Consider the following 27,938-nt stretch of genomic DNA (forward strand, 5'->3'; position numbering starts at 1 on the left):
ATCATTTTTAAAACCTAGTACAGCATATTAAAGGAATAGATATACAAGAGCCATCTCAACTGTTCTAAAATTAGATGAAAGAGTCTGATGGATTTATAGCCAAACATTAAGGAAAATATGCAGCTAAGTCAAAATTTTGTTTATGAAACTATTGGGGTTACATTGGGAAACTGAGTCAGAAGTCCACACAATTTAGGCTTAATAACTTTCACCTTTACAATTTCAGATAGAATTATTATCACTTATAATGTCTGGACATATATTTATTTCAGACGATAATAACAGACAAGACAGACTAGATAAAGGGCCCAAATTACCATATTCAAAGGCACCAGGAAGTTCTTCTACCTTCCATGATGTCATCAGCTCTTCTGATCTACTGGTCTTTAGTCCCAGTCCTTCAGTTTCTCAGATTTAGGCCTTGTTCACTTAGGTCTTTTTATACATTTTCACATTACAGATTCCTTAATCTTTCTCTAATCAGCTTTTAGCAAATCAACCCTTTGAGGGGTTCTGTAGCATGCATATTACTCATACACAAAATTCAGTTTACCCAAATTCTGCATTTTTTGCTATTTATACAGTTTTTATGTCATGTTGTTTTGTCACCCTGTTCCTGGGTCTTCTCAGTAAAAGACTTCTTGTTGGTACAGATTTGTGTGTTTTTACCTGAAAACTCCCAGTACAACATGTTACTGCTGTTCTGTCACCAATAACACCATTTTAAGCAAATCAGCAATTCTACGTAAAAGTACAATTGGCAAAACCACATTTATGCCACAAGGCCTTGGCCACAGGTGAGGCCTTAAATCATACACAGTCCATAATTATGAATTATTAAAATATAACTAAAAAGCTCTTAACCTTAATTTACAATTCTTCATTTGTATATTTCAATATTATAATTCAATATGTGTGTTATTCTACCCTACTATTAATCTATTTGGGCAAGCAGCCTTATTGAAAACATCATGATGCTTTTCTGTCAACATTTCATATCTTCTTTAAACATGGGTTTCCATAGGCCTTTGTATTTAAAGTCCAGTTTTGTTTGTGAATCAAAGAAAACGTAATTAGAAATGTCCTGTGTTGTATTTGCGGGGGGGTGAGAGGGAGGGGTTCTTGTGTTTTAGGGCCTTAATATTAACTTGCTATTAATAGTACTCCAACAAAACTTTTATTAAACATAATATTTAGCTTCCTATGACCCTTATTGTAGAATCTCTTTATATATATGGATGCCATGATGATAATTTTCTAAAATAGCTAAAATCACACTTGAGTGTATCATCTCAGAACAGTTACATCCCGACCACCTTGAATCTTTAATTACCAGGGATATTGCAGCTAGCATTCCCAGGTTAATGAGGAAAGGAGACAATAACTCAGAAATCAGCCACCTGTATTGGTAGGGCTTGACTTGAAAAAAATTTGCCATTGAATAGTGGTGGGATTTTTTTTTAATCAGCGGGATGAAAACATATCATATACTCTACTTTTTCTTTTAATTCTTAGAAGAGAAAGCATGAATGCTTCCCTCCCCTCCGCCTCCCATACTATTTGTATATGCTGTATTGAATGTCTAGCTCAATAGATCAGAGAAAATCATGAACAAATCTACATTATGATGAGTAACAGCATAAAATCTCTCTACACTGTGGATGTGGCAAAATCTTTTTTCACTTTGTTTTGTTGAATTCCCAGAGATACTACATCTTAATGAAAATCTGTATCTTCATTAAACGTTCAGTGGATAAAAAGTCATGAATTGAAAATATCAAATGCTTAATGGATTAGTGATTATTGATAATACCAGCTAACTCTTATACTGCACTTTCCATTAGTAGATCTCAAAGCACTTGGAAGTCAATATCATTATTTCCATCTTGTACATAGAGAAACTAAGGCACAGGGGAGGGAAGTGACTTTCCCAAGGTCATCCAGCAAAGCAATGACAGAGCCAGGAATTGAGCTTAGGCCAGTGCCTTAGCCATTGGACAATACTGCCTCCTAAGTATTAGTCAGCCAAGTGAAGAGCTCACATGAATATAGTTGGGCATCCAATGAAGAGAATCGCTGAACTTGTTTCTAATATGTATTTGTGAACCCATGGGACAGAATATCAAAAATAACCTAATGAAACTCTTTGAAAGAAGTAGGGAGGAATATATTTCCCAACTTTTTTAATTCTGTGCCTTAATCTCATTCTCAGGCAGCAGCAATTCTTTGTTCTTGTTATCTGTTGATCTGTACATTGTTTATATTTTTATCAGAAGCCATTTGGCATAATGTGAAAATTAAAGTCAACTAAAAAAAAGTCTATCTTTCATTAGGAGACAAGCAGACCTCAAACTAAACTTTGGAGATCTACTGCTGAACCACTTCTTCAAATATAATAGATAGAGTCCAACTACCTTGCAAAATCTTGTCAATCATCCTTTCCCTGCAATCTAATTTAATCACCTTTCTAAATAGAATGTCTGGACACTCACTTCGTTTTTCTCCATAAAACCATAAATAATAAGATAGTGGGGTTTCCAATATGCCCAATATAGTAGTCAAATTTTGACTGGGACCACTTTTAGAGCAGAGAGAGTAGTTTTGCTCTTAAAATGCCTAGCCAGCCTTTGGCTGCTCCACTGAGTGCCATCTGGATGCCACATAATGACAGCTATGGTAGTTTTGTGATGTGTACATTTAGCTTCTAGAACCTAGACTAAAACAAGAAGTTAATTTCACATATTCCACAGAACTGCAATGAGATGGTAATTGTAATTGAAGAATTGTGGGGGCAGTGGCGGTTCCAGGCACCAGTACTCCAAGTGCGTGCCTGGGGCGGCAAGCCACGGTAGGCACCCTGCCAGTCCCTGCGAGGGCGGCAGTCAGACAGCCTTCAGCGGCTTGCCTGCGGGAGGTCTGCCGGTCCCGCGGATTCGGCGGCAATTCGGCGGCAGGTACACCGAAGCCGCGGGACCAGGGACTTCCCGCAGGCATGCCGCCAAATCCGCAGGACCGGGACCTCCCGCAGGCAAGCCGCCGAAGGCAGCCTGCCTTCCATGCATGGGGCAGTGTGACGTTATTGATATAATCTGGGACCATATAGATCATTGTTGCAACCAAGGTCCTGTAGTGGCACCTAAATCTTGTATAAAGGGGGTCAAATGGGGTGTCTAAGACAAGGTTATGGTTTACTGGTTATGATTATGCTGTCTATCTGTGTGTATCAGCTTTATAGTTGAAGTTATGAATATTGGCTCTATACTGTCTGTATTGCAAACTTATGCTATGCTTCTGGGTGACATCCCAGAGAAGCTGGTGTTAGCTCTGCCTAGCCTGCTTGATGGCCCATTAAGAACCATCAGCTATACAATGGACTTATTGAGAAAAGGCAAATATGCCTTGAGACTCAGCAAAGTATGCAGGGACTGGCCCATGTGACTCCAGACTCCATTTTGCTGTAATTTTCCACAGTAAGAACAAGGAGGTGTTCTTACACCTGGAAAAGACTATATAAGGCTGAGGCCTCGTCTCCATTTTGTCTTCAATCCTGCTTCTTACCTCTGGAGGGATTTTGCTACAAACTGAAGCTCTGAACAAAGGACTGAGGACCCATCCCAGCTGGGGATGTATTCCAGAGACTTGATTTGAACCTGCAGTTTATTCTATTGCTGCTGCAACCCTGAACCAAGAACTTTGCCATTACTGTATGTAATTGATTCCATTTAACCAATTCTAACTCTCATCTCTATCTTTTTCCTTTTATGAATAAACCTTTAGATTCTAAAGGATTGGCAACAGCGTGATTTGTGGGTAAGATCTGATTTGTATATTGACCTGGGTCTGGGGCTTGGTCCTTTGGGATCAGGAGAACCTTTTTTCTTTTACTTGGGTATTGGTTTTCATAACCATTTGTCCCCATAACAAGCGGTACTGGTGGTGATACTGGGAAACTGGAGTGTCTAAGGAAATTGCGTGTGAGACTTGCGGTTAGCCAGTGGGGTGAGACCAAAGTCCTCTTTGTCTGGCTGGTTTGGTTTGCCTTAGAGGTGGAAAAACCCCAGCCTTGGGCTGTAACTGCCCTGTTTGAGCAATTTGTCCTGAGTTGGCACTCTCAGTTGGGTTCCGCCAGAACTGCATCTTCACAGGAAGCAAAAAAGCTAGAGCCGCCCCCTGTGTGGGGGAGACTTAAGATCAATGAAATTACATAACAGGAGATGGGGGGGGGTTATAGGAAATAATAACTATCCTACCCTTCATCTCTCTTCCTTCCTTTTGTGAATTCCATGTCTCCTCGTAACCCATTCCTGGGGGAACCATTCATTGGCTAGTGTATGGCTGGTCCCCTCTTCCCTCCTTGGCTACCTTGTTGTTTATGGGTGTCTGAAACTGTATGTGTGTGACCCACACAATGACAGTCTGGCTTTTTTGTCCCCTTTTAGTGGCAAGACCATAACACAGAGGTTTATGAATCTGTTACTACATCTGAGCTAATGGAGCAGGTCTTTGAGCTCACATAGTGGTGACTCATGCTTTTAGGTCCTGAGATTGTGGATTCAATCTCCATTATTGGCCTTGCCAAGGGACATCATTGAAAGGCTGAAGTTATAGGATAAGAACAGAAAAGTGGAGAAGTAGCTCAGAGAGGAAGTTAATTGTCAGCTGACCAGCTGTCTACCTGTAAACCCAATTGTAATACAACCGTGGAAAATTTCCAAGGTTAAGTGAAGCTAAGATAAAGGAAGGTGTCTTTGTTGGTCCTCAGATTCGTGAACTTCTTCGAGATGATGCATTTGACCATGCACTGCATGGCAAGGAGAAGACCGCATGGAAAGCCTTCCAGTTAGTGGCAGTAAATTTTCTCGGCAACAACAAGGCAGACAACTACAGGTTGTTGGTGGAAAACCTCCTCAAGGCATACAAAAGCCTTGGTTGCAACATGTCACTAAAGATAAATTTTTTGCACTCTCATCTAGATTTTTTTTCCACTGAACTGCGGAGCAGTGAGCGTCGAGCACAGCAAACGATTTCACCAGGACATTGCAACAATGGAGAAACGCTATCAGGGCAAATGGAGTCCATCAATGCTTGCGGACTATTGCTGGACAGTGACAAGAGATGCTCCATTTAATGAATACAAGAGACAAGACAAGAAGCGCCGAATAGACACGGAATAGCACTAAACTATGTACATAATAGTTTTTTTTGCCTTTTGTTTCATAATAAATTTTATTTATATAACCCTTTTGCTGATTTTTAAAGTGTTACATAAACAGGACAGGTGAAATATTACCATGTAAAGCAACCATAAACACATGAAAAGACCTTGGTTTACAATTTATGATTAAAACTCTACTATCTGCACAATATACATAGACATAAAATGTAAAAACTTAAATATTTTAGAAACAGTAGCCAATCAGTTGTTTTAATTGTCATATTTGAATTCAGCACATCAAAATACATAATAAATAGCACATTTTATCTCTGAAGCAGACAACTTCTCAAAAATTGTAGACCAGTGCTATCATTCTTTGTTAGAATGTCTGAAATATTTTAGTATATGTTAGGAATATTATGACTGAATGAATGAATCTTCTCCCTTTCTAGGCCACAAAGCAATAACAAGGCTGCTAGAAACCCCTCTGATATTCTTGTGCCTCTACGGTGAATTCAATTGCTGGTGGCTCTGTACATAGTCATATTTCATTCATTATTTTAGATCATTAATAAATAAAATAAATAAATCTGTACCTGACACAAGCCTCTGATGTACCTCACTAAATACCTATCTCCAGTTTGGTACTTAAGATTTACTGTAATTTTTTGTTTAGTCATAGTGTTTATGGCCAGAAGGGACCACAGATCATCTTGTCTGACCCTCTGTATATCACAGATCACCAACACCACTCAGCACCCATAGATTAAACCCAACAACCAAAATTAGACCAACGCATTACAGCCTACAGAAGACTAGGTTATTATGTTCCACAAGCAGAGAATAGGAAAGATAGGGATGCACCAATGCCCAAGGTCTGCATAGTGGCAAGGAAATGATTAAGGGAGATACCCTCAGATAATCCTGGAAAATGACCCTCACCCACACACTATTTAATGTTTCAATCTGTTCTCAATCCACTTAACATATTGATGCAGATTTTAGTTATGTTGAGAGTAAGACACTGCACCAGGGCCAAACACCCCATCTAAACAACACTGCTTTAAATTAATTTAAGAGGACTTGTAGCCTTTTATACCTCAATTTGAGAAGATCCTCTGCTTTTTCTTCCTTTGATCAGTCCAAGCAACAAAATGAAATAAGCAAATGTTGCCTTTTGCTAGTTTTAATTCCATTTCACTAATAGAAAATGTGTCTGCATAATTAACTGCATAAGTTCCTTTTGTGGACTTGATTTTAAAAACGTGCATGTTAAGGACACAATATGAAGCAGTGGCACACTAAACTGCACAGTCAAAGATTTAAAATTATTCCCAGGAGTATAATTGAAGAACATATTGCAATTGAAATAAAAGAAATTCTGCTGCTCAATTTTGAATAAAATCTTCAGCTTTTCAAACAATTAAGAGTGGAATGGTCTACTTATCCTGAGCAAGGGAGCTATCATGGGAGGATCACATTTTGACAAAGTGTCCTTTTCCTCCACCATTCCCCTACAATTCAAAGACAGTAGGAAATTAGTCCTTAGGCTGGCTGACAGAAACGATGCTGTCAGCCAGAGTGATATTGCTTTCTTTGGCTGGCTGGTCCTTTAAAAATGTTCCTCAATACAATGAATGTCAATCAAACAAGAAGCACTTGGCCCTGAGTTAGGAAGTCGGGTGTACACGTGCATCATTCCCAGGCACCTGGTTACCAGGGACATCAGTCTGGACACACTGTGTCCCCCGGGGGGGAAAATACAGGGATGAGTGGATGCCTAATGCATCCTTATGTGGCTGCTGCTGCTGGCAGAGTAGCTCTGTAGCTGCTGGGGCCTAAAAATGACGACATTTCATGTGAAAAAAAATCCTGAATATACAGATGCAAACACTTGCAAATTTGAATGGCTTTAAAATCAATGATGCATAAATTCAGTGCAACAATATCAGTTGTTCCAATTTTATTCAGCTCTCATCTGCTTTCCATCCATTCTGTATTTGAGCATGCAGATGAATGCATTATGCTATATGTAAATTCACATAGATCATGCAAGACACCAGCAGATACCCTCTTATTACAGTTACATTTTAAAACCCAATTACTAACACCAGTTTAGTATAAATTGGGAGACAAAGCACTATTCATATTTTTTCTGAGACCATCATTGATCTTTCTTAAATACCATGACAGTGAAAACATTTTTTTCGTGTTCAGAGTAATTCTATCAGATATACTATATCGAAACATAATAGCTGGCAGGGTACAGGAAAACAATTCATGACTCTTTAGTCAAATAGCTGCATCCTTTTTCTCAGAGCTAGATGGATCTTGCCTGCCCTCAGCTGGATTTAATGGAGGGTTCATTGTTCAATGATGGAAAGGAATGAATTTAAAAATCAACAAAATATCATGTTATATAAGAAATTAGGTTTACATTTTGGCAGATACCATGCTCTTTGTTAGCAGGAACAGAGATGATTTATCAAAGAGATTCCTTCGAGGCTTTTTGAAAGAGAAAAAGGCATCATTGGGGAAGAGAGTGTGATGGAAGGTAAAATAAAAATGGGATTGAGAAACTAAGCTAAAAGAATGGGCTTTCTGGCCTTATTTGTCCATAGGATCAGAAAGGCCCTTTTTCCCCAAAAAAGGAACACCTGCTGTCTATTCTGCTACCTATAGGAGATATACAGTCCCATTCTGCCACTGACAAATGAAAGTAAAATCTCTGCAGGAAGGAAATGGAGTGTTTCTCTGTGAACCTGCAGGTAACCAAGGTAATGTGCTATAAAGTACATTGGAAAACTGCTATTACAGCAGTGACAGGGTTTATATTTTTCTAATGGTAAATATATTTTGTTGAGATTTGAAAGTACCAAGAACTGTTAAAGTCTAGTGATTACTACCCATTCTGTTAATGTAAAATTACATATACATAGATTGTAGACCTTGATATCTAAAAATTAAAAAGTCATTGATATATTATTCTTATCTCCCTTTCTTCCCTTTCCATTTCTCTCTCTTGTATAGTTCTACTAGAACATAAAAACGGCCATACTGGGTCAGACCAATGGTCCATCTAGCCCAGCATCCAGTCTTCTGACACTGGCTGGTCCGAGATGCTTCAGGGGGAAATAACAGAACAAGGGAATTTATCAAGTAATCCACAATTATTTTTCCCTCTGAGGAGGAAGGCGTATTGACCTCCTAATAGCCCTAACTTCCACTGCAGATTTGTAGAGTCAACCTGTAGACTCATTATCCAATCCTGCAACTTGGAGGAGCCTTAACTTAGGCCTATTGTGCCTCCTTGATTACAGAACCCGTGCCACTCCTACCCACTTTCCTGCTACTTCCCTCTGCCACTCTCAGGTTCTACATAATGTAACACATTTTAGGTAAGCTACAGCTTCATTCAAACTACACTTTAGGACTTCCCTAGTATTTAGGCCCCAAAGTCAATCACTGAAAATAAAACCAGGTATTAGGAAAGCAAAACCATCACCTTATCTGGGCCCAAAGATAAGGTGGCAGAAAAATTAGTGTTAGCAGCATATTGACTGCATTAGAGCTCAAACAATCCTGCTATCTCCATTTGCAGCCTCACATACATAAGAAAAAAGAGATGTAACAGAACAAAATTCTAAGATACCCCAGATAAGAGAGATATATAGGGTAAATGAGCAGCTATCCAATACATTTCTGTATAACCCTACCGCCTCTGCACATAGACATTGTCTGAAAGATTTAAAGAAAATCGCACTCCATGAACCATCAGAAATTTTTTTACCCTCTGACCCACGATTGCATTTCTCGTTTATCCTCTTAGATGATATTGTCACTAAGGAATTGTCCACATATTTTCATTGAGAATGAAATATTCACTTGAACTTTTCACCGTTTTCCTAAAATTCAAATAAGAAGAGCATGTTTTGCTGATGTTGAATCCCTTGTTGTCATTGTTTTCTGCAGTAAAAGCTACTTTTCTTTCACTGATATTCAAATGGCAGATAAATCTGTGAGACATACTCACAAAAATGTATGAAAATGGGTGGAGACACCAATTGACAATCCATACAAAATCCATACAAAAAATACCCCAGCAAACCTCTCCCAGGCAGCACAAACAAATTGCAAACCAGTTCAAAAATCCATCCCATCCCAAAAGAAAGGCCACCCAAACGCACCTCAGCTCTGGCTAAATGCCTTCTTACAGCAATGGAGCAAGACCCGAAATTCAACAAATTCAGGCTTATTTTGGACCTAGGGAGGGGCAAATAGGGACTCTCCTGGAGACTGCTCCAGTTTGGATGTCTCCGTTGATGTCAGTTGTGTCAATATGACAGAGAAAGAGGATACACAGTCACCTAAACTTCCATATGGAAGCCAGTGAATACCCAGTACAGATCATCAAGAGTTTCCCTTGAAGGGCCTGATGGGAAAACACAGGATGAAGCCAGAGAACTTGATAAAACCATGGAGAAACTTTGTCTAACTTTCTGCTTAACAACCTAAAATAAATATTGGATAGAAGCCTGGAATCTCTGGTTCCTCAGTATGTCCACCAGCCAAGTCTCCAGGTCCCCTAGAATTAATTTGATCCTTCATTCTTTAATGAGTGTTTGTAAAGAACTTTGAAGAGGAAAAGCTCCATTTAAGTGCAATGGGTTATTTAGTATTATAACCAATTCTTTGACTTGGACATTGAATCAGAACCAATCTACTTAGTAAGAAAGTGTAGTGTAGAATTCCTATGGGGAGGGGGAAGAGGGAACAAAACAGACTATGAAAGCAAAAAGGACTATAAGGTGGTACTATCATTAAATGTCCCCACACAGCTGCCACACAGAAACATATAGCAGCAAGAAAGTTAGACACAAACTAGCTAACATTTTTAGCTATGTCTCTGAGATTCACAGTTAATTCCACAGAAATCAAACTTAAAAAACTTCTCTACTCAACTCACTGTGGATGTATTTGTGCTACACCCAGTGAAGCTATGAATTGCATGCAAAAAATTTTCCTATTTTTGGACATTATGCTTTGTTTTTGAATAACAAAAAAGCAGATAGCAGATTTCAACATTGGATGAATCAGCAAGAATAATTATACTTAATTTGTACTAAGTGATGACTTTCTTAAATATTTCTTTCTTAAACAGAATATAGAAAATTTAACATGGGCAGAAGGAGAATAGTTTATTATGAAACATGCAATTATTAATGTGTGGAACTCAGTGACACAAGTTGTTATTGAGATAAACACTATCTTAATGAGAGTTAAAAACAGCTCACATGGTGCTCAGCTTTACCAACTCTGAGGTGAAGGGAAGCTGGGAGCCTAAGTGCCCAGGTTCTTTACCTTTCCATCCCTCGAGCAGTGGAGAAGCAAGGAGACTGAGCATCCCATGTCTCTGCTCCTCTGGCTCTTGGCTTGTTCACCCCAGCTTCAGGACTGGAGAGTCAAAGTATTCAGCCTTGGCAGCCCTCTTAGAAAACTCCCATCAATTTTACTTTTTGCCGGGAGCCAGAAAGTGAATTTGACAACAGCCTTCCAGACAAGCATCCAGGAAGCTGCCATTTTAATTTCTCCAATAGAAAAATCAAAATTTTTCAGCAAAACTGAAATTTTGAAAATTTCAGTTTTGCAAGAATGGCATTTTTTGTTTGAGTGATTTTCTGAGGAAAAAATTGACCAGCTCTTAATTTATAGTCAAAATAGGTTGGATACATTTACAAAAGCTATTAATCCTCATGCTTCAGAACATGAAGTGATCACCAGCTGGACCCCAGAAAATGTTTTCACAGATAGTAAAGAACTGAACAATGATTAGGCAGCTGATGTCCTGTGACCACTGCTCATGATTTGTGACCAGTACTCTTATTTTTGCTTTGTGCTTTCCCCCAAATGTGTTGTATCCATCTCTTTTCTTCCATCTGGTATGTAGCCTGAAAGTTCTTTGGAGCAGGGACATTCTTTCTGTTAGGTGTTTGTGCAGTGCCTATTTCATTCTATATAGGTTCTTATATTGGACTTATCACTGCAGTGTCTTACTGTCTTTCAGCAGTGCATTAAACAACCTGACTAACATCTGTCACATGTCTGTTCTCTCATGCTCTCCCCAGGGGCAGAAGTGTGTGCAGTGGAATGTTTCATTTTGAAGGTTTTTTTATTTCTCGCTTTCTTTCTCTCTCTAGTACATACACACATGTTGGTATGTTTTCTTGTTAGTGAAGGCAAGGTCGAAGAATTGTGCCTTATTTGTAGAATGGAAGGTGGTGTAGTTTGTGATGGTTTTTAGTTCCTGGGGGAGTTCCTTCCATAGTCTTGGGACAGGCCTGAGAAAGCTCTATCTCCTGCACAGACAAGCTTTACCCTTAATGTAGAAAGTTTCTTTGTGTCATAAGAGCAAAGTTGATGCTGTCTTCATCCTAGAACTTTAGGTGATCTTTTAGACATCCTGGGCTCCTTGAGCACTTTGAAGGACTGAGACTTTAAATTTGAATGGATATTCTATGGGAAGACAGGACAGGGAGCCATGGAATGATCTGATGCGTTCATGGTAGCCAGTGTGGCTGAGGAGCCATGCTGCAGTGTTCTGTACCAGCTGGAGTTTCCCAAGCACTGAAGTCTCCATACCCAGGTATATCACATTGCTCTAGTCCAGACAAGAGGTGTCAAAGGTGGGAATAACTGAAGCCAAGCACAATTGTGCCTAGCACAATGGCTCTGATTGAGACCGCCTAGGCATTATTACAATACAAATATTGATAATAATGGTGCCTTTTGGGAGGGAGGCGGGGTATGTTTTTCTCGAACCATCCAGCATTTACCACTCTCAAAGACAGGATACCAGAACACGTGGATCATTGGCTTGTTCTGATATGGATGTTTCCCTATTGGATTCTGTTATTTTCTACATTTATTGGCCTTGGGCTTTTTTCCATTTCTGAAAAAATGGCCCTTTTTCTTAATAGGGCCCTAGACAGGCCCATTAAACACATGGCCTATTTTATAATAGCAAGACCTACTATACCACGTAAATAGTTGTAATATTGTTTGATATGTACTAGAACTGATTTAATACATTTTTGTGTTATTAATATCCTGTCTTTCCCAAATAGTAGACAGTTTGTAACATGTACCATGAAAATCTTGTGTAAGGCAAGTGACAATTTTCCTTAAACACACCTTAAAAATCAGCCTCCTTTAAGGTCTCTCAAACTGGACATCAAAAAAAAAAAAAAAAGAACCACTAGTCACTTTTGCTGTTTAAACTAGAATGGAGCAATTACTCTTCTGCATTTAACTTACATCAGCACCTTAAATGGAAAGCTTCCCAGCATAATGTCAATGGCACTTCATTTCCTACCAAATATAATGCCATTGTTAGAGGAGAATTAGATATACCACAGCAAGTTCTTAGTGAAGTTACTTGGATTACATCCATGCTACTTTTCAGTTCCTCTTACCAAATCAATGAAAGTCAATTCAATACCACCAAAACTCTATAATGTGAAACACACATGTCTTGTGGTGTTGCAATGAGTCTAGCAGGAAGTGACATTGCAGGAAAATAATTAAAAGGCTGAAATACTTTATTGGTGATTTATTGGAATGGTTTTGCATACTTTGCTGTCTTCATGTATAGTGTTCATTATCTCTTAAATCATGTGCCTTGCTAGCCTCTCAGTTTATGGAAGTGTACACTGTAGTATACTAAAGCTTATAATTATTGCTGAAGAATATTTACCCAAGTTGGCTTGGTCAAATTTGGGCAGCTGTATGGAGCCACTGTGTGGAAGGGTGAATGTAGAAATCCTACTCTGAGGCCAGAAATTTGGGCCTATCCATAGGTTCAGCACCAGTGGAAGGATGTGTGTGTCTGAGAGGCAGGACAACTTGAATTGTGTGTACATTAGCAGACTTTATCACAATTGATATGTTTATTACTTTTTAGCTGATTAAATGGTTCTTGGAAGTGTGATGGTGTATACAAACCCCACACTCGACAACATGGGGTTTATGAGCTAAGGTGGGCTCAGCTGGCTCTGCCCCATTGCACCGGTGAAAAAAAGTCAGGATTGGAGAGAGAGGTTTAAGAGAGAGAGCCCCAGCCCAGCTGATGGCAAGCCAGAGAGAAGAGCAGGCCTTCAGCACTCAGCTCCTGAAGAGAAGGCGGAAGCTGCCCAGATGCCTGCTGCCTGATGGCCCCTCCCTGAAGAAAGTGAGGGCTAGATGCTGACTTACTTTAAGAGGGAACTACTCCCCTCTACTATCTGTGAGCTCAATGTATTTGTATTAATTCCCTTTGGTTTTGTTTATTGACTATCTTGGAAGGGAAGAGACTTTTAAGTGACCTGATTGAAGGGTCAAGTCTCAGGAAGAGGCAGATCACCGCGGGCTCAAAGTGATTGTCAGTAGGAAGTGCCTGGTTGGGAGAGAACTGCTACACTATGTCCAGCCACGAGGAGGTGCTAGCAGTGAGTCAACCCCTTCACAGAAGCTTCTTATTGGATACCAATTGCAGAACATTAGACATGAAATAAGCAATGCAGGATGGGTGGCCGCTCCAGTCTAATGCCTAGAATATATTGGTCAATTACAAAGAAATAAATTTTAGTTTCAAATGTCAGTGGTGTTATATTAGTAACAGAGCTAAACACAAAATGATTAGTTTAAGACTAATATAGTTCCATCAGTGTCTATAAACAGTCTAATAAGTATTTATTTAAACAGATAGTACTGCATTTAAAATTCTCCAGAAACTTTAGAACTGCAAATTTATTCTCAGGAAATTAAGGTACCTTCATGTTTGAAAGGTCACAGGAAATTATTACAGGGAAGGGATGAATTAATCGGACGTGCTGTGGTTATATTCAAATGCAAATTTAGAATAATTGTTAAAATTCTTGACCAGGAACTGTCAAATGGCAGCAGACACATCTGATAGTAGTCATAGTTAAAGCATAAATGAGAAAGATATTAGTTCTGAATTTTAACATTTTACAATGTTTATAAACTCATAAAACATAATAATATTTGACTGATTTAAAAATATTACTTCACAGAAAGGGCCATAATTGATGGGTGTCATGACCACATACAGCACTTGATTATTGTGGACACGTCAAGGCTCATAAAAAATCGGATGTAATTTTCTACTCTTTTGCATTAATAGCACAGAATTGGGTTTTTTTCTCTTTCTTCTAGAGCTTGGGCCCTTCTTTCATGGAGTAGTCCCAATGACTTCCATAGGATGACTTAGTCTGTAAGGTACTGTAAGGGTACAGAAAGCAGAATTTGCCCCACAGGATTATTTATATTTTGGACTATAGTTGGTATCAACTGCTTTTAAATTAAATGTTACTAAAACATTTTATAGGAAAACAATCAGAGTAAAATTGCATTGCAATTCTCTTTATTTCACGTTGATATAATGGCAACATTGTATTACAATGAATAAAATATCAGGGATAGTAAACCCCAAACATGCAGGGCTTCCGAAGTACAGGCCTCCATCTCTTTACATAATTGCCCAGACTTAAGTTCAAACCTGTGACAGACAGAATAAAAAAGGAGGGAGGATTTGTGATCTTTAATATATTTTCCAGTCTATCTGTGCTGATCACCAAGTCTACATTTGTAACAGCCCACTTTGCTGCAGAGCAGAGGGATATTATGTTCATGTTTTGCAGTCTACCTTTGTTCTTTTGTGATATAATTTCCCTTATATCCAGAATACACATAAGAAAAGTCACTGTTGGGGATCTATAGTTCAATTTCGTATTTTCTTCTCTTTTTCTATATGTGATAGTGATGCTCCCTTGCCCCCTTCACTCCACTCAGCCATCATGACATGCCACCCCCTTATTGGCCTTTTCCCAAGCTCATCTCTTTACTCCTTCAATGTGACTTCCTATGCCAGGAACACCTTCCCTCACCTGCTCTTCTGTGTGTCTACACTCTCTTTCTTCAGCTTTCCTCTTCAAGTATATTTCTTCCAGGAGGGATATAAATTGTAGTACTCCCCTTTTAGAAGTGTTCATAAAGCAGAAAACAACAAACAAACAAGGAATTCACAAGATATTTGATTAATCATCCCCTCCACACACACATACTTTTGTTTCATCCCATTTCCCATCCTTGTTGTATGAATGAGACTCTGTGCAAGCACAGAGACCTTCCCATGTACATCATCTCAAAGGACCAAATTGTAAGCTCTTCAGGACACAGACCTTGTTTTCCTATGTTTGCAAAGTGCCCAGCACACTTTTGGAGCTATACAAATAATACACAAGAATAATATCATAATTAATCTGGTGGATATCTAGAACAAAAGCACAAGATCCAAATTTTCAGTGAGCCCACTTAATTATATTTCCAAATACAATTGGAGTGGGTCCAGAGAAGAGCAACAAGAATGATTAAAGGTCTTGAGAACATGACCTATGAAGGAAGGCTGAAAGAATTGGGTTTGTTTAGTTTGGAAAAGAGAAGACTGAGAGGGGACATGATAGCAGTTTTCAGGTATTTAAAAGGGTGTCATAAGGAGGAGGGAGAAAACTTGTTCATCTTAGCCTCTAAGGATAGAACCAGAAGCAATGGGTTTAAACTGCAGCAAGGGAGGTCTAGGTTGGATATTAGGAAAAAGTTCATAACTGTCAGGGTGGTTAAACACTGGAATAAATTGCCTAGGGAGGTTGTGGAATCTCCATCTCTGGAGATATTTAAGAGTAGGTTAGATAAATGTCTATCAGGGATGGTCTAGACAGTATTTGGTCCTGCCATGCGGGCAGGGGACTGGACTCGATGACCTCTCGAGGTCCCTTCCAGTCCTAGAATCTATAAATCTATGAATCTAAACCTAACACATGCTTAAAACTTACTTTTCCCTCTAGATCTCACTATTGAGCTTCAGTGCCTTGATTTAAAGAGCCACCAAGTAAGCTGAAACACAATTGTTTCTAAAGGGATTTTTATCTTTATTTTATATTCCAATTGCCACTATGTGTGTAAAGCAATGACACAGGCCTCAACAGAGAAAAAAAGACTGCACAAGAAGACAAACAGTTGGATTGAAGATGAGAAGGTCTGGTGGCCTTGAAACCAAGAGCTTGTAGATGGTGGAGCATAGCAGTAAGGTCTTATAAGTCCCAGAGCTAGGCTGAGAAAGAATGACTGACTGATGTACAACCAAGCCTTAAAAAACATAGCACATCTCAACATGCGCACTGTTATTATTAGAGATTTGCCCATGCTATATAATTTTGCATTGGATCTGATACAGAGGATTTTCTAGCTGTTGTGTGTGCTGAAAATGCTGTTCAGCTCTAGGTGCTGTCCAGCATAAAAAGTGCAGATATGTCACCATTAGCTTTAGCAGGGGAAAGATCGAGATTGGGGTTTATGAAAATTAGTGAATTTGGAGTGGTTACAGTGAAACATACTGATAAGGTGTATATAAATATATAATTTGTTTGATAGTTATAAAGATGTAAATATTTAATAAAGATCGTTTTAAGTGGTCATGGCTAGGGAAAACAAGGAATCAAAGCTATGGAAATCAAAAGAGCAGCCTTAGAATGATTCGGCCAATAGCAATCAGGTAGACTGGGGTGAAATAAAGGTCATTCCAATACCTTAAGGGAGGGGTCAGTTAGATAGAATACAGGTCTTCAAACAGGTCCGGCTCTAAAGGCACAGGTTTTCAATTAGGTCCAGATTCCAAAGGCCTTGGAGCTGATTGGTGGGTTAGAACCATATGATGTGTTAAACCAACCAATCATAATAGGTCAAAATCTGTATATAAGGTGGACAGCTGATAGGCATCATGTCAGTGTAAGTGGAAGGTACTGGTGTGGATGGGCAGCAGAGGAGATAGGAGAAGAACAGAGTAAGAAAAAAGAGCTGAAATCAGGAAGGCAGACGAAAAGAAGCAGATCAATGCCAGTAATTGACGGAACACAAGGACCAAATCAGAGAGAGAGAAAGAAAACAACAGAGAAAGTAAGCATGATGATTTCAATAGAAGACTCCAATTGAAGCATGTATATGTATGCCTGAGTTAAAAAAGCTGTATGTCTGTGTATGTGTGTTCATTGTTTTTAATGCCTTGCTGTCAGAATTCTGCATGCAACTGGCCATTCCATGCAGAATGTAACCACTTAAAACTGTGTTTTAATTGTATAATATCATAGTATTGGGTATTTGGTTATGTATATGTGCTCCTAGTATTGTTTGTATTTTAATGTATTCCTGTTATGTTAACAAGGTTTATGGTTTATTCTTTTTTGGGGTATGTATTAGACTTATTGAATTAGGGAATATTATGTGTTAAATAAAGGTTATTTTGTTTTTAAAGAAATGACTTACTGTGTGTCAATTCTTTGAATGGAAGGCTGTATCCGTGTTCTCCCAAGGGTTAACAGAACTAGTCTGTTTTGAGGAGTCCTCTGAGGGCCAGAGACAAACTCCCAGTAATTCCTCTAGGGTGGGCCACCTCCTGTTACTTACCAAAACAGACCAAATTAACAACTGAGTTATTAGGGTAGGAAGGCCATTGTGGGATGCCTGAAGTCTGAATTTTGGAGTAACAGATCCAGACTGAGCCTGAGGCATGTTTATATCTGGCAATTTGGTTTTTGTTCCATTGAAGAGACAGTGGTATTTCATGAAGCATGAGTTTGGAATTAAAACCTGGGATTGAGAATTAGGAGAGTTGGGTTCTTTTCCTAACTCTGCCACTGGTTTCTTGGCTGAATTTGAGCAAGTCACTTGACCTTCTTGTCCCACATTGACCTATCTGCAAAATGGAGATGAGATAGCAAGAGGGGAATAGAAAAAAAGATGAGTGGTAACATAAAGTAAGTGAAATCAGGGAACTGGCAGAGTATTGTAAGAAAAACAAAAGAAAGATGGGCAAAGGGAGAAACAGAGGGTGCAGGATTAATGGAAAAGGCCAGGACTATGAGGAGAGTATAGAGCAAGGAGAATGATGTTTATGAATAGGGCTGGCACTTGAGGCTGTACGTATCACGTTAGATTTATTTTGGCACTCAAATGCAAATGTGTTTGCCATAACTACTATTGGGAAAACATTTCATGTTTTAATAACTGAAGACTAACCCATTAAACCATGAAATCAATATCCCTACAGAAAGTAAATATGCATCAACGGTACATTTAATCTACTTTGTTTAACAGTTTAAGTTCTATAATTATGGATATTTAAATTTGCTATCTTTTTACTATTTATATTTTGTTGTGGAAGAAAATTCAATATTAGCTTTGCATGAAGCAAGTAATTCTTACAAACATAAAATAAAACAATTTAAATATAATTCCAAGAAAACAAAATAGTGGAAAAATTACTGTACATTGCAAGCAAACAAGGATTATGTGCTTGGTGAAGTACTTAGAATAATGAATATATGTTGGCTTGCATGAGAGGCCTGCAGATTTCAGCTTAAATACACTTCACTTTAAATGATGTAAATGGAAAAAATATTCATAATTAAGGGTAAAGAAAAAATATCCTTCTTCCAAATTATGTAAATATGTAAATAACCAAAATAATGAGGTTTAGTTTCTAGTACTGGTAGACTGTTGTTTGTCTGCTATGCAAAACAAGTACAAATACGGTTTTCACTTCTCAAAGGAATTAACGGAAAAAGGTGATTTCACTTTGTGCAATGTATTGTGTTCACAGGTTTCAGCACCACTTACATACTATACAGGAGGCAAAGAAGAGCAAAAAACAATGAGCAGGAGAAAAAATTGTTGTTGTCATTTCTAATAGGGTAATGCCCCAGTCAGGATCATGGCCCCATTGTGCTTGGCACTGTCCAAACACAGATGAAAAGAGAGACCCTGAATGAGAGCGCTTACAATCTAAAAGAGAGACCTTAAAAGTGTAAATAGATTTATTAACTGAGCTAGAAAGAAATTATGAACAACATGGCCTGCAAATCTTTGAATTCCATTCACTGCCAACTATTGGTGAAATCCTGGTCCCACCAAAGTCAATGACTTAAATGGGGACAGGGCTTATTATTAATTTTTTACAAAAGGGCTAGGCTGGGATATTTCTGCTCTGGTAAAGACCTACTTCTTCTTCTTTTTCAACCCTTAGCCAAATGGTGGGTCATAGCAATCGTTCACCACTTGGTCCATTCCTGTGTGGCCACAAGGGCTTGATGGCCTGAGAGTACAAAAACAGAACCGACTTGATGAACCCATGTAATGGAGGTCTGCCTCTGGGCTGCCTCCACCCTCCGGTGGTGGAATTTTATCCTGGATGTTACAAGTCACCTGGAGAATGGCATTTACCGGAACATCTTGTGGCATTCTCCCGACATGTCCAAAACTTACTTAGACAAGTTAGATGTCTTCAAATCACCAGGGCCTCATTAAATGCATCCTGGAATACTCAAGGAGCTGACTGAGGAGATCTCTGAGCCATTGACAATTATCTTTGAAAATTCATGGAACACGGAAGACATCCCAGAAGACTGGAAAAGGGCAAATATAGTGCCCATCTATAAAAAGGGAAATAAGGCCAATCTGGAGAATTACAGACCAGTCAGCTTAATTTCTGTACTAATGGAAGCAAATAATTAAGCAATCAATTTGCAAACAACTAGAAGATATTAAAGTGGTAAATAACAGTCAACATGGATTTGTCAAGAACAAATCATGTCAAACCAACCTGACAGCTTTCTTTGACAGGGAAAGTCAAAGAAATAGGGGGGAAGCAGTAGTTGTGGTATACCTTGACTTTAGTGAGGCTTTTGATACTATCTCGCATGACTTTCTAATAAACAAACTAGGGAAATGAAACCTACGTGGAGCTACTGAAAAGTGGGTGCATAACCGGTTGGGTTATATCTTCATCAATGATTCAGATAATGACATAGAGAGTACACTTATAAAGTTTGTGGACAATAACAGGCTGGGAGGGATTGCAAGTGCTTTGGAGGATAGGATTAAAATTCAAAATGATCTGGACAAACTGGAGAAATGGTCTGAATTAAATAGGATGAAATTCAATAAGGACAAATGCAAAGTACTCCACTTAGGAAGGAACAATCAGTTGCACACATACAAAATGGGAAATGACTGCCTAGGAAGGAGTACTGCGGAAAGGGATCTTGGGGTCATAGTGGATCACAAGTTAAATATGAGTCAACAGTGTAACGCTGTTATAAAAAAGCAAACATCATTCTGGGATGTATTAGCAAGAGTATTGTAAGCAAGACACAAGAAGTAATTCTTCCACTCTACTCTGCACTAATTAGGCCTCAACTGGAGTATTGTGTCCAGTTGTGGGTGCCACATTTCAGGAAAGGTGTGGAAAATTGGAGAAAGTCCAGAGAAGAGCAACAAAAATGATTAAAGGTCTAGAAAACATCACCTATGAGGGAAGATTGAAAAAATTGGGTTTGTTTAGTCTGGAGAAGAGAAGACTGAGAGGGTATATAACAGTTTTCAAGTACATAAAATGTTCTTACAAGGAGAAGGAAGAAAAATATTTTTTCTATGAAAAGGTTATGATTTGCTGGTTATGATTATGCTATCTGTATGCATATATCATTTTTGTATTTGAAGTTATGAATATTGTCTCTATACCTTAACCTCTAAGGATAGGACAAGAAGCAATGGTCTTAAATTGCAGCAAAGGTGGTTTAGGTTGGACATTAGGAAAAACTTCCTAACTGTCAGGGTGGTTAAGCACTGAAATAAATTGCCTAGGGAGGTTGTGGAATCTCCATCATTGGGAACAACAAAGAGTCTGGTGGCACCTTAAAGACTAACAGATTTATTTGGGCATAAGCTTTCGTGAGTAAAAACCTCACTTCTTCGGATGCATAGAGTGAAAGCTACATATGCAAGCATTATATACTGACACATGGAGAGCAGGGAGTTACTTCGCAAGTGGAGAACCAGTGTTGACAAGGCCAATTCAATCAGGGTGGATGTAGTCCACTCCCAATAATAGATGAGGAGGTGTCAATTCCAGGAGAGGAAAAGCTGCCTCTGTAGTGAGCCAGCCACTCCCAATCCCTGTTCAAGCCCAGATTAATGGTGTTGAATTTGCAAATGAATTTTAGTTCTGCTGTTTCTCTTTGAAGTCTGTTTCTGAAGTTTTTTTGTTCAATGACAGTGACTTTTAAATCTGTGATAGAATGACCGGGGAGATTGAAGTGTTCACTTACTGGCTTATGTATGTTACCATTCCTGATGTCCGATTTGTGTCCATTTATTCTTTTGCGGAGGGACTGTCCGGTTTGGCCAATGTACATGGCAGAGGGGCATTGCTGGCACATGATGGCATATATGACATTAGTGGATGTGCAGGTGAATGAGCCCCTGATGGTGTGGCTGATGTGGTTGGGTCCTCTGATGCTGTTGCCAGAGTAGATATGGGGACAGAGTAGGCAACGAGGTTTGCTACAGGGATAGGTTCCTGGGTTGGTGTTTCTGTGGTGTGGTGTGTAGTTGCTGGTGAGTATTTGCTTCAGGTTGGGGGGTTGTCTGTAAGCGAGGACTGGCCTGCCTCCCAAGGTCTGTGAGAGTGAGGGATCATTTTCCAGGATAGGTTGTAGATCGTGGATAATGCGCTGGAGAGGTTTTAGCAGGGGGCTGTATGTGATGGCCAGTGGTGTTCTGTTATTGTCCTTGTTGGGCCTGTCCTGTAGTAGGTGATTTCTGGGTACCCGTCTTGCTCTGTCAATCTGTTTCCTCACTTCCCCAGGTGGATATTGTAGTTTTACGAATGCTTGATAAAGATCTTGTAGGTGTTTGTCTCTGTCTGAGGGGTTGGAGCAAATTCGGTTGTATCTTAGGGCTTGGCTGTAGACAATGGATCGTATGATGTGTCTTGGATGGAAGCTGGAGGCATGTAGGTACGTATAGCGGTCAGTAGGTTTCCGGTATAGGGTGGTGTTTATGTGACCATCACTTAATTGTACTGTAGTGTCCAGGAAGTGGATCTCTTGTGTGGACTGGTCCAGGCTGAGGTTGATGGTGGGGTGGAAATTGTTGAAGTCCAGGTGGAATTCTTCAAGGGCCTCCTTTCCGTGGGTCCATATGATGAAGATGTCATCAATGTAGCGCAAGTAGAGGAGGGGCACTAGGGGACGAGAGCTGAGGAAGCGTTGTTCTAAGTCGGCCATAAAAATGTTGGCATACTGTGGGGCCATGCGGGTACCCATAGCAGTGCCACTGACTTGAAAGTATAAGTTGTCCCCAAATCTGAAGTGGTTGTGGGTGAGGACGAAGTCACAAAGCTCAGCCACCAGGCTTGCTGTGGCCTCATCAGGGATACTGTTCCTGACAGCTTGTAGTCCATCCTCATGTGGAATATTGGTATAAAGTGCTTCTACATCCATGGTGGCCAGGATGGTGTTTTCAGGAAGAACGTCAATGCCCATCATTGGGGATTTTTAAGAGCAGGTTGGACAAACACCTGTCAGGGATGGTCTAGATAATACTTAGTCCTGCCTTGAATGCAGGGGACTGGACTTGATGTCCTCTCAAGGTCCCTTCCAGTTCTATGATTCTATGAAAAGCGTAAGACACGATCTGTGGACAATGGTCCTGGTAGAGTATAGACCGGAGCAACAATAAACAGCTGCATTGCAAATGCAGTTATTCCATTTTATGTCCAATATAAAATGTTGGTATTTTGTGGGGAAAGCCTCCAACTTTGCCCTGTCTGAGTGGCATAATGTCCATGTTTGGCAGCCGTACAACAGTATGGGGAGGATACAGCTCGAATAGATCCTGAATTTGGTTGTTGTCCTGAGATGATAGATTGTTTTAATTTTATTCATCTGTAACTTTTTTCCCACACTCCCATAAAAGAGCTTCCATGGTTTAGAGGATCACTGAAGCAGTTTTTTTGCTTATCTTTTATTTAGGCATATTGTAGGTCCTGCTTAAATGGCCACTGATTTTGACTGGAATTATATTGGGCCCACAGTGAGAAAGGCAGCAGAATAAATGAATGCAAGTGTCAAGGCTGCTTCCCCACTCTGAACTTTAGGGTACAAATGTGGGGGCCTGCATGAAAACTTCTAAGCTTAACTACCAGCTTAAATCTGGTCCGCTGCCACCACTCCCAAATGTGCTAATTCCCTTCCCTGGATAGCCTTGAGAGACTCTTCACCAATTCCCTGGTGAATACAGATCCAAACCCCTCAGATATTAAAACAAGGAGAAATTAACCATCCCCCCTCCTACCTCCCACAAACTCCTGGTGGATCAAGAGCCAACCCCCTTGGATCTAAAAACAAGGAAAAATCACTCAGATTCTTAAAAAGAAGGCTTTTAATTAAAGAAAAAGGTAAAAATCATCTCTGTAAAATCAGGATGGAAACTAACTTTACAGGGTAATCAAACTTAAAGAGCCCAGAGGAATCCCCTCTAGCCTTAGGTTCAAAGTTACAGCAAACAGAGACAAACACTCTAGCAAAACGGTACATTTACAAGTTGAGAAAACAAAGATAAAAACTAACACGCCTTGCCTGGCTGTTTATTTACAAGTTGGAAATATGAGAGACTTGTTCAGAAAGATTTGGAGAGCCTGGATTGATGTCTGGTCCCTCTCAGTCCCAAGAGCGAACAACCCCCAAAACAAAGAGCACAAACAAAAGCCTTCCCCCCACCAAGATTTGAAAGTATCTTGTCCCCTTATTGGTCCTTTGGGTCAGGTGTCAGCCAGGTTACCTGAGCTTCTTAACCCTTTACAGGTAAAAGGATTTTGGAGTCTCTGGCCAGGAGGGATTTTATAGTACTGTACACAGGACAGCTGTTACCCTTCCCTTTATAGTTATGACAGCAAGCAAAATTATATTGGAAAAGATCTCGTACTTTTAAAAGTAATTAAAAAATCTATAAAACCTATATGAGCAAAGCATCTTAAAGGCTGTCACAGAAGAAAAGAGCTGACAAAGGAAACTCTAACATAACAATTTTTTTCAGAATATCAGATTGGATATAAAATTTAACAATATACTTTTAAGAATTCCAAACTATCTTTTCATCCAGACTTAGGTATCCTAACACAGTCAAAAGAGGGAGGGGGCACTTTGCTTCCATCTAGGCAATCCTTCATGATGTAAACATAGTAGTGAAATTCTGCAGTCAATATCAGATCAAAACATAGTTTTGAGGATCATGCACAGTTGAAAAATGAGTCCTGGTAAACGATAAAGCTTTTGTGCACTATCTCCAAGATTTGGAAACACATGAGATTATGACAAGATTGTTCTTCTTTCTAGATTGATTTCCTAATAAGTTTACTAACAATGCACTGCATTGCTTTTGCCTTTCAGTAACATATGCAACCCTAAGACTCCCTCTATGCCAGCTGGCAAGGGGGTTACAAGAATAATCTGACTCTAATATGTAGATTCTGGTTTACCGAAAAATATCTTGTGAGGTCTTAAATGAAAGCCACTGCCATGGTGGTCATTAATATATTGTAAAATGTATGTACAGACACGATGTAAGGATTATGTATGTATGCCTGTATCCAGGCAGAGCTGACCAACAGGTTTTCTGCCAGATAAAAAAATGTTTATTCACCTGTCTCTCTGTCGGTATGTAAATTGAGCATTGCAAGCCAACACAATGGAAGTTCCATTTATATATAAAGTCAACAGGAGGATGCAAAATCAACTGGGTGGCAGCATACCAGAGAATAAACTGTGGGGTGGGAGGCAGATTATCCTGCCTTGAAGTAAAAAAAATTTACTTTGGGGGATAAAAGGAGAAGGTAAGGATGACATCCCTTTATCTGGCACCTGTAAAGTAATCTGGCAGTGCTATTCCGTTCATGAAAATGGGATAACAACTAGCATTGGATGAAATGCTGCTGTGACGTTATCTGATTCAGATATGACCATATAGATCATTTTTGCAACCGCTGTTATATATTTGCAACAAATCTTGTACAAAATGCGGCATGTAAGATGTCTATGAAAAGGTTATGATTTGCTGGTTATGATTATGCTATCTGTATGCATATATCATTTTTGTATTTGAAGGTATGAATATTGGCTCTATACCCGGATTTCAAATGTTTGTTCCTGGAGTACTGCCCACAAGGTAGCTAGCCAGCACATCACAAATTAAGTGGCTCATCAAGAAACACTTAACTGACAATGGACCATGGGAGATGCCCATCTACACTGAATGGACTTTCCTGCAAACATATTGTTTGAGATACAGGCAATGGCTTCTACTGTGTCCAAACCGTCATGCACAGACATGTGACTTGTGCATGTGACTCCAAACACTATCTTGTCACCTGTAATTTTCCACTAGTTGTGCTGAGGGCTTTGTTTGAAACAATGGGTTTCCCTCCACAGGGCAGAAAATATAAAAGGCCCTGGAAACCCCTCCATTTGGCCTCTTTTCTACTCCAGCCTCTGGATTATGAATTTACATTAATGGATTCAGAGTAGCAGCCGTGTTAGTCTGTATCCGCAAAAAGAACAGGAGTACTTGTGGCACCTTAGAGACTAACAAATTTATTAGAGCATAAGCTTTCGTGGACTACAGCCCACTTCTTCAGATACAGTACTGGGCTAGCTTGATTATCACTTCAAAAGTTTTTTTCTCTTACTTAATTGGCCTCTCAGAGTTGGTAAGACAACTCCCACCTGTTCATGCTCTTTGTATGTGTGTGTGTATATATATCGCCTCAATATATGTTTCACTCTATATGCATCCGAAGAAGTGGGCTGTAGTCCACGAAAGCTTATGCTCTAATAAATTTGTTAGTCTCTAAGGTGCCACAAGTACTCCTGTTCTTTTTACATTAATGGAAGCATTTTAACCAAGGAATTGAGGACCTTCCAATGATTTGGAAGCAGCCAGAGACTTGACTTAAGCCAGAAGTTTATTCCATCACTGCTATAAGCCTGAACCAAGAACTTTGCAATTAATGTATGTATTTGATTCCTTTAATCAATTTTAACTTTCTTTCTTTTTATAAATAATCCTTTAGATTTTAGATACTAAAGGATTGGCATCAGCATGATTTTTGGGTAAGATCTAAGTTACATATTGACCTGGGTGTGTGGCTGATTCTTTGGGCTCAGAAAAACCTTTTATTTGAAGAGATTGGTTTTAAAGAACCTCTCATCTCTAAGTCTAGTGTTTTCAGTGGTAATACAAGGACTGGAATGCTAAGGAAACTGCCGTTATGACTTCTTGTTAGCCAGTGTGGTGAAACAGAAGTTTACTTTCGTTGCTGGTTTGGTATATCCTATGGGGGCTTAGCCACCAGTCTTGGGATGTATCTGCCCTATTTTTCAGCAGTTCTCCTGAATTTGGCATCCTCAGTTGTGACCCACTGAGGCACGGTTACAGCTGCAAAGGACTTTTAAAGTGAGATAAAGTTTTTTACACAGAAGGTTAGCCTGCTAACAAGTTCAGTCTCTAGAAATCATGTTATGATTTTGTTTTATATGTAACCCTTTTGTTTCAATTAGCCTTATTCACTATCTCTTGAATCTTTGATAATAAACATTTGTTTTCAATATAAATACATTTAAGTGTTGTGGTATTATATTAGAAGCTGATCCTGATTTGATTCATTCAAGCTGGTATGCACATTGTTCCCTGGGAACAGAACATCTGGCATTTCTTTGACTGTACAGTGGATAAAGGGCTGGACACTACAAGGAAAGGCTTCAAAGGGTCTTGGAGACTGGACTGCACCTTTTGTTAACCTGCAAGGCAAAGTAAGGGCTGGCATAGCCCAGAGGAGCCTGGGTGGCTAACAGGCCTGTGGTGTCAGGGAGCTGACACTCAGTTAAGCACAGGCCAAGAGGTAGCAAAGTGACTTACAGTCCCAGATACCCTGGGGACCGTCACAAGATATTCCATTTATTTTCTTATTATAGCATATTTTAAGCTTTCTTTGTAGCCAGAATAATTCTTTATAAAGTGCCATTGGGACCTTTCCTCTCTTTGCTTCTCCCATATTCTACGGATTATTGCATATGCATATCATTTACCAGGCCAGAGCCACATGAGAATTTTTGAACCATTATTTTAGTTGATAGTGTCCAGAGATGTAACACTGAATTACAGTATAATTGTATGTAAGGAAGGCAACTGGCTATATGTTACTGTCTCACTACTCATGCTTATAAATATTTGCTTGGTATTGCAGAAATCCATAACATACACAGAGCAAGTGGATTTTGTATTTCAGTGGGTTCATGGAGGTATGGGTGCAAAACCAATGGGAAAAGATCTGTTTCGTAAAGGATCTTCATTGTTCACTATTGCCTCTGTTTGTCCCTTAATGAACTGATATAGCAGCTTGTCCTCCTGAAAAATGCCACAAATAAGTGGTCAGAACTCATGGATGCAACTAGTTGGTTGATTCCAATGGTGAGTCTGATGGTCTTCTCAGATGACCTCAGAGATAGGATTCTCTGGCTATGCAGATATCTACAGCCACAGGCAGTAGCATAATTCAGCAGCAGCTACTCTCCTGGTATTCAGTGGTGCGGGAACACTTTTAATAGTGGGGGTGCTGAAAGCCAGCCCCCTTATCTCTGTCTGTGCCCCCCCTCCCCAGAGCTGGGGCAGGGAGCAGGACCGTGTCTCTGGGAGGGGGGACCTGGACAGGGTGAGGGGGCCGAGGCTCGGCCATAGCTGGGGTCGAGAATGGGGCCGGCAGCCAGTACACTGGGTGCAGGGCTGGTAGCGGAGCCCAGGTTGCAGCACCCCACCACCACCCCTAGTTCCTACACCT

This window comes from Trachemys scripta, chromosome 5 (genome assembly GCF_013100865.1).
Source record: "Trachemys scripta elegans isolate TJP31775 chromosome 5, CAS_Tse_1.0, whole genome shotgun sequence".
NCBI lineage: Eukaryota > Metazoa > Chordata > Testudines > Emydidae > Trachemys > Trachemys scripta.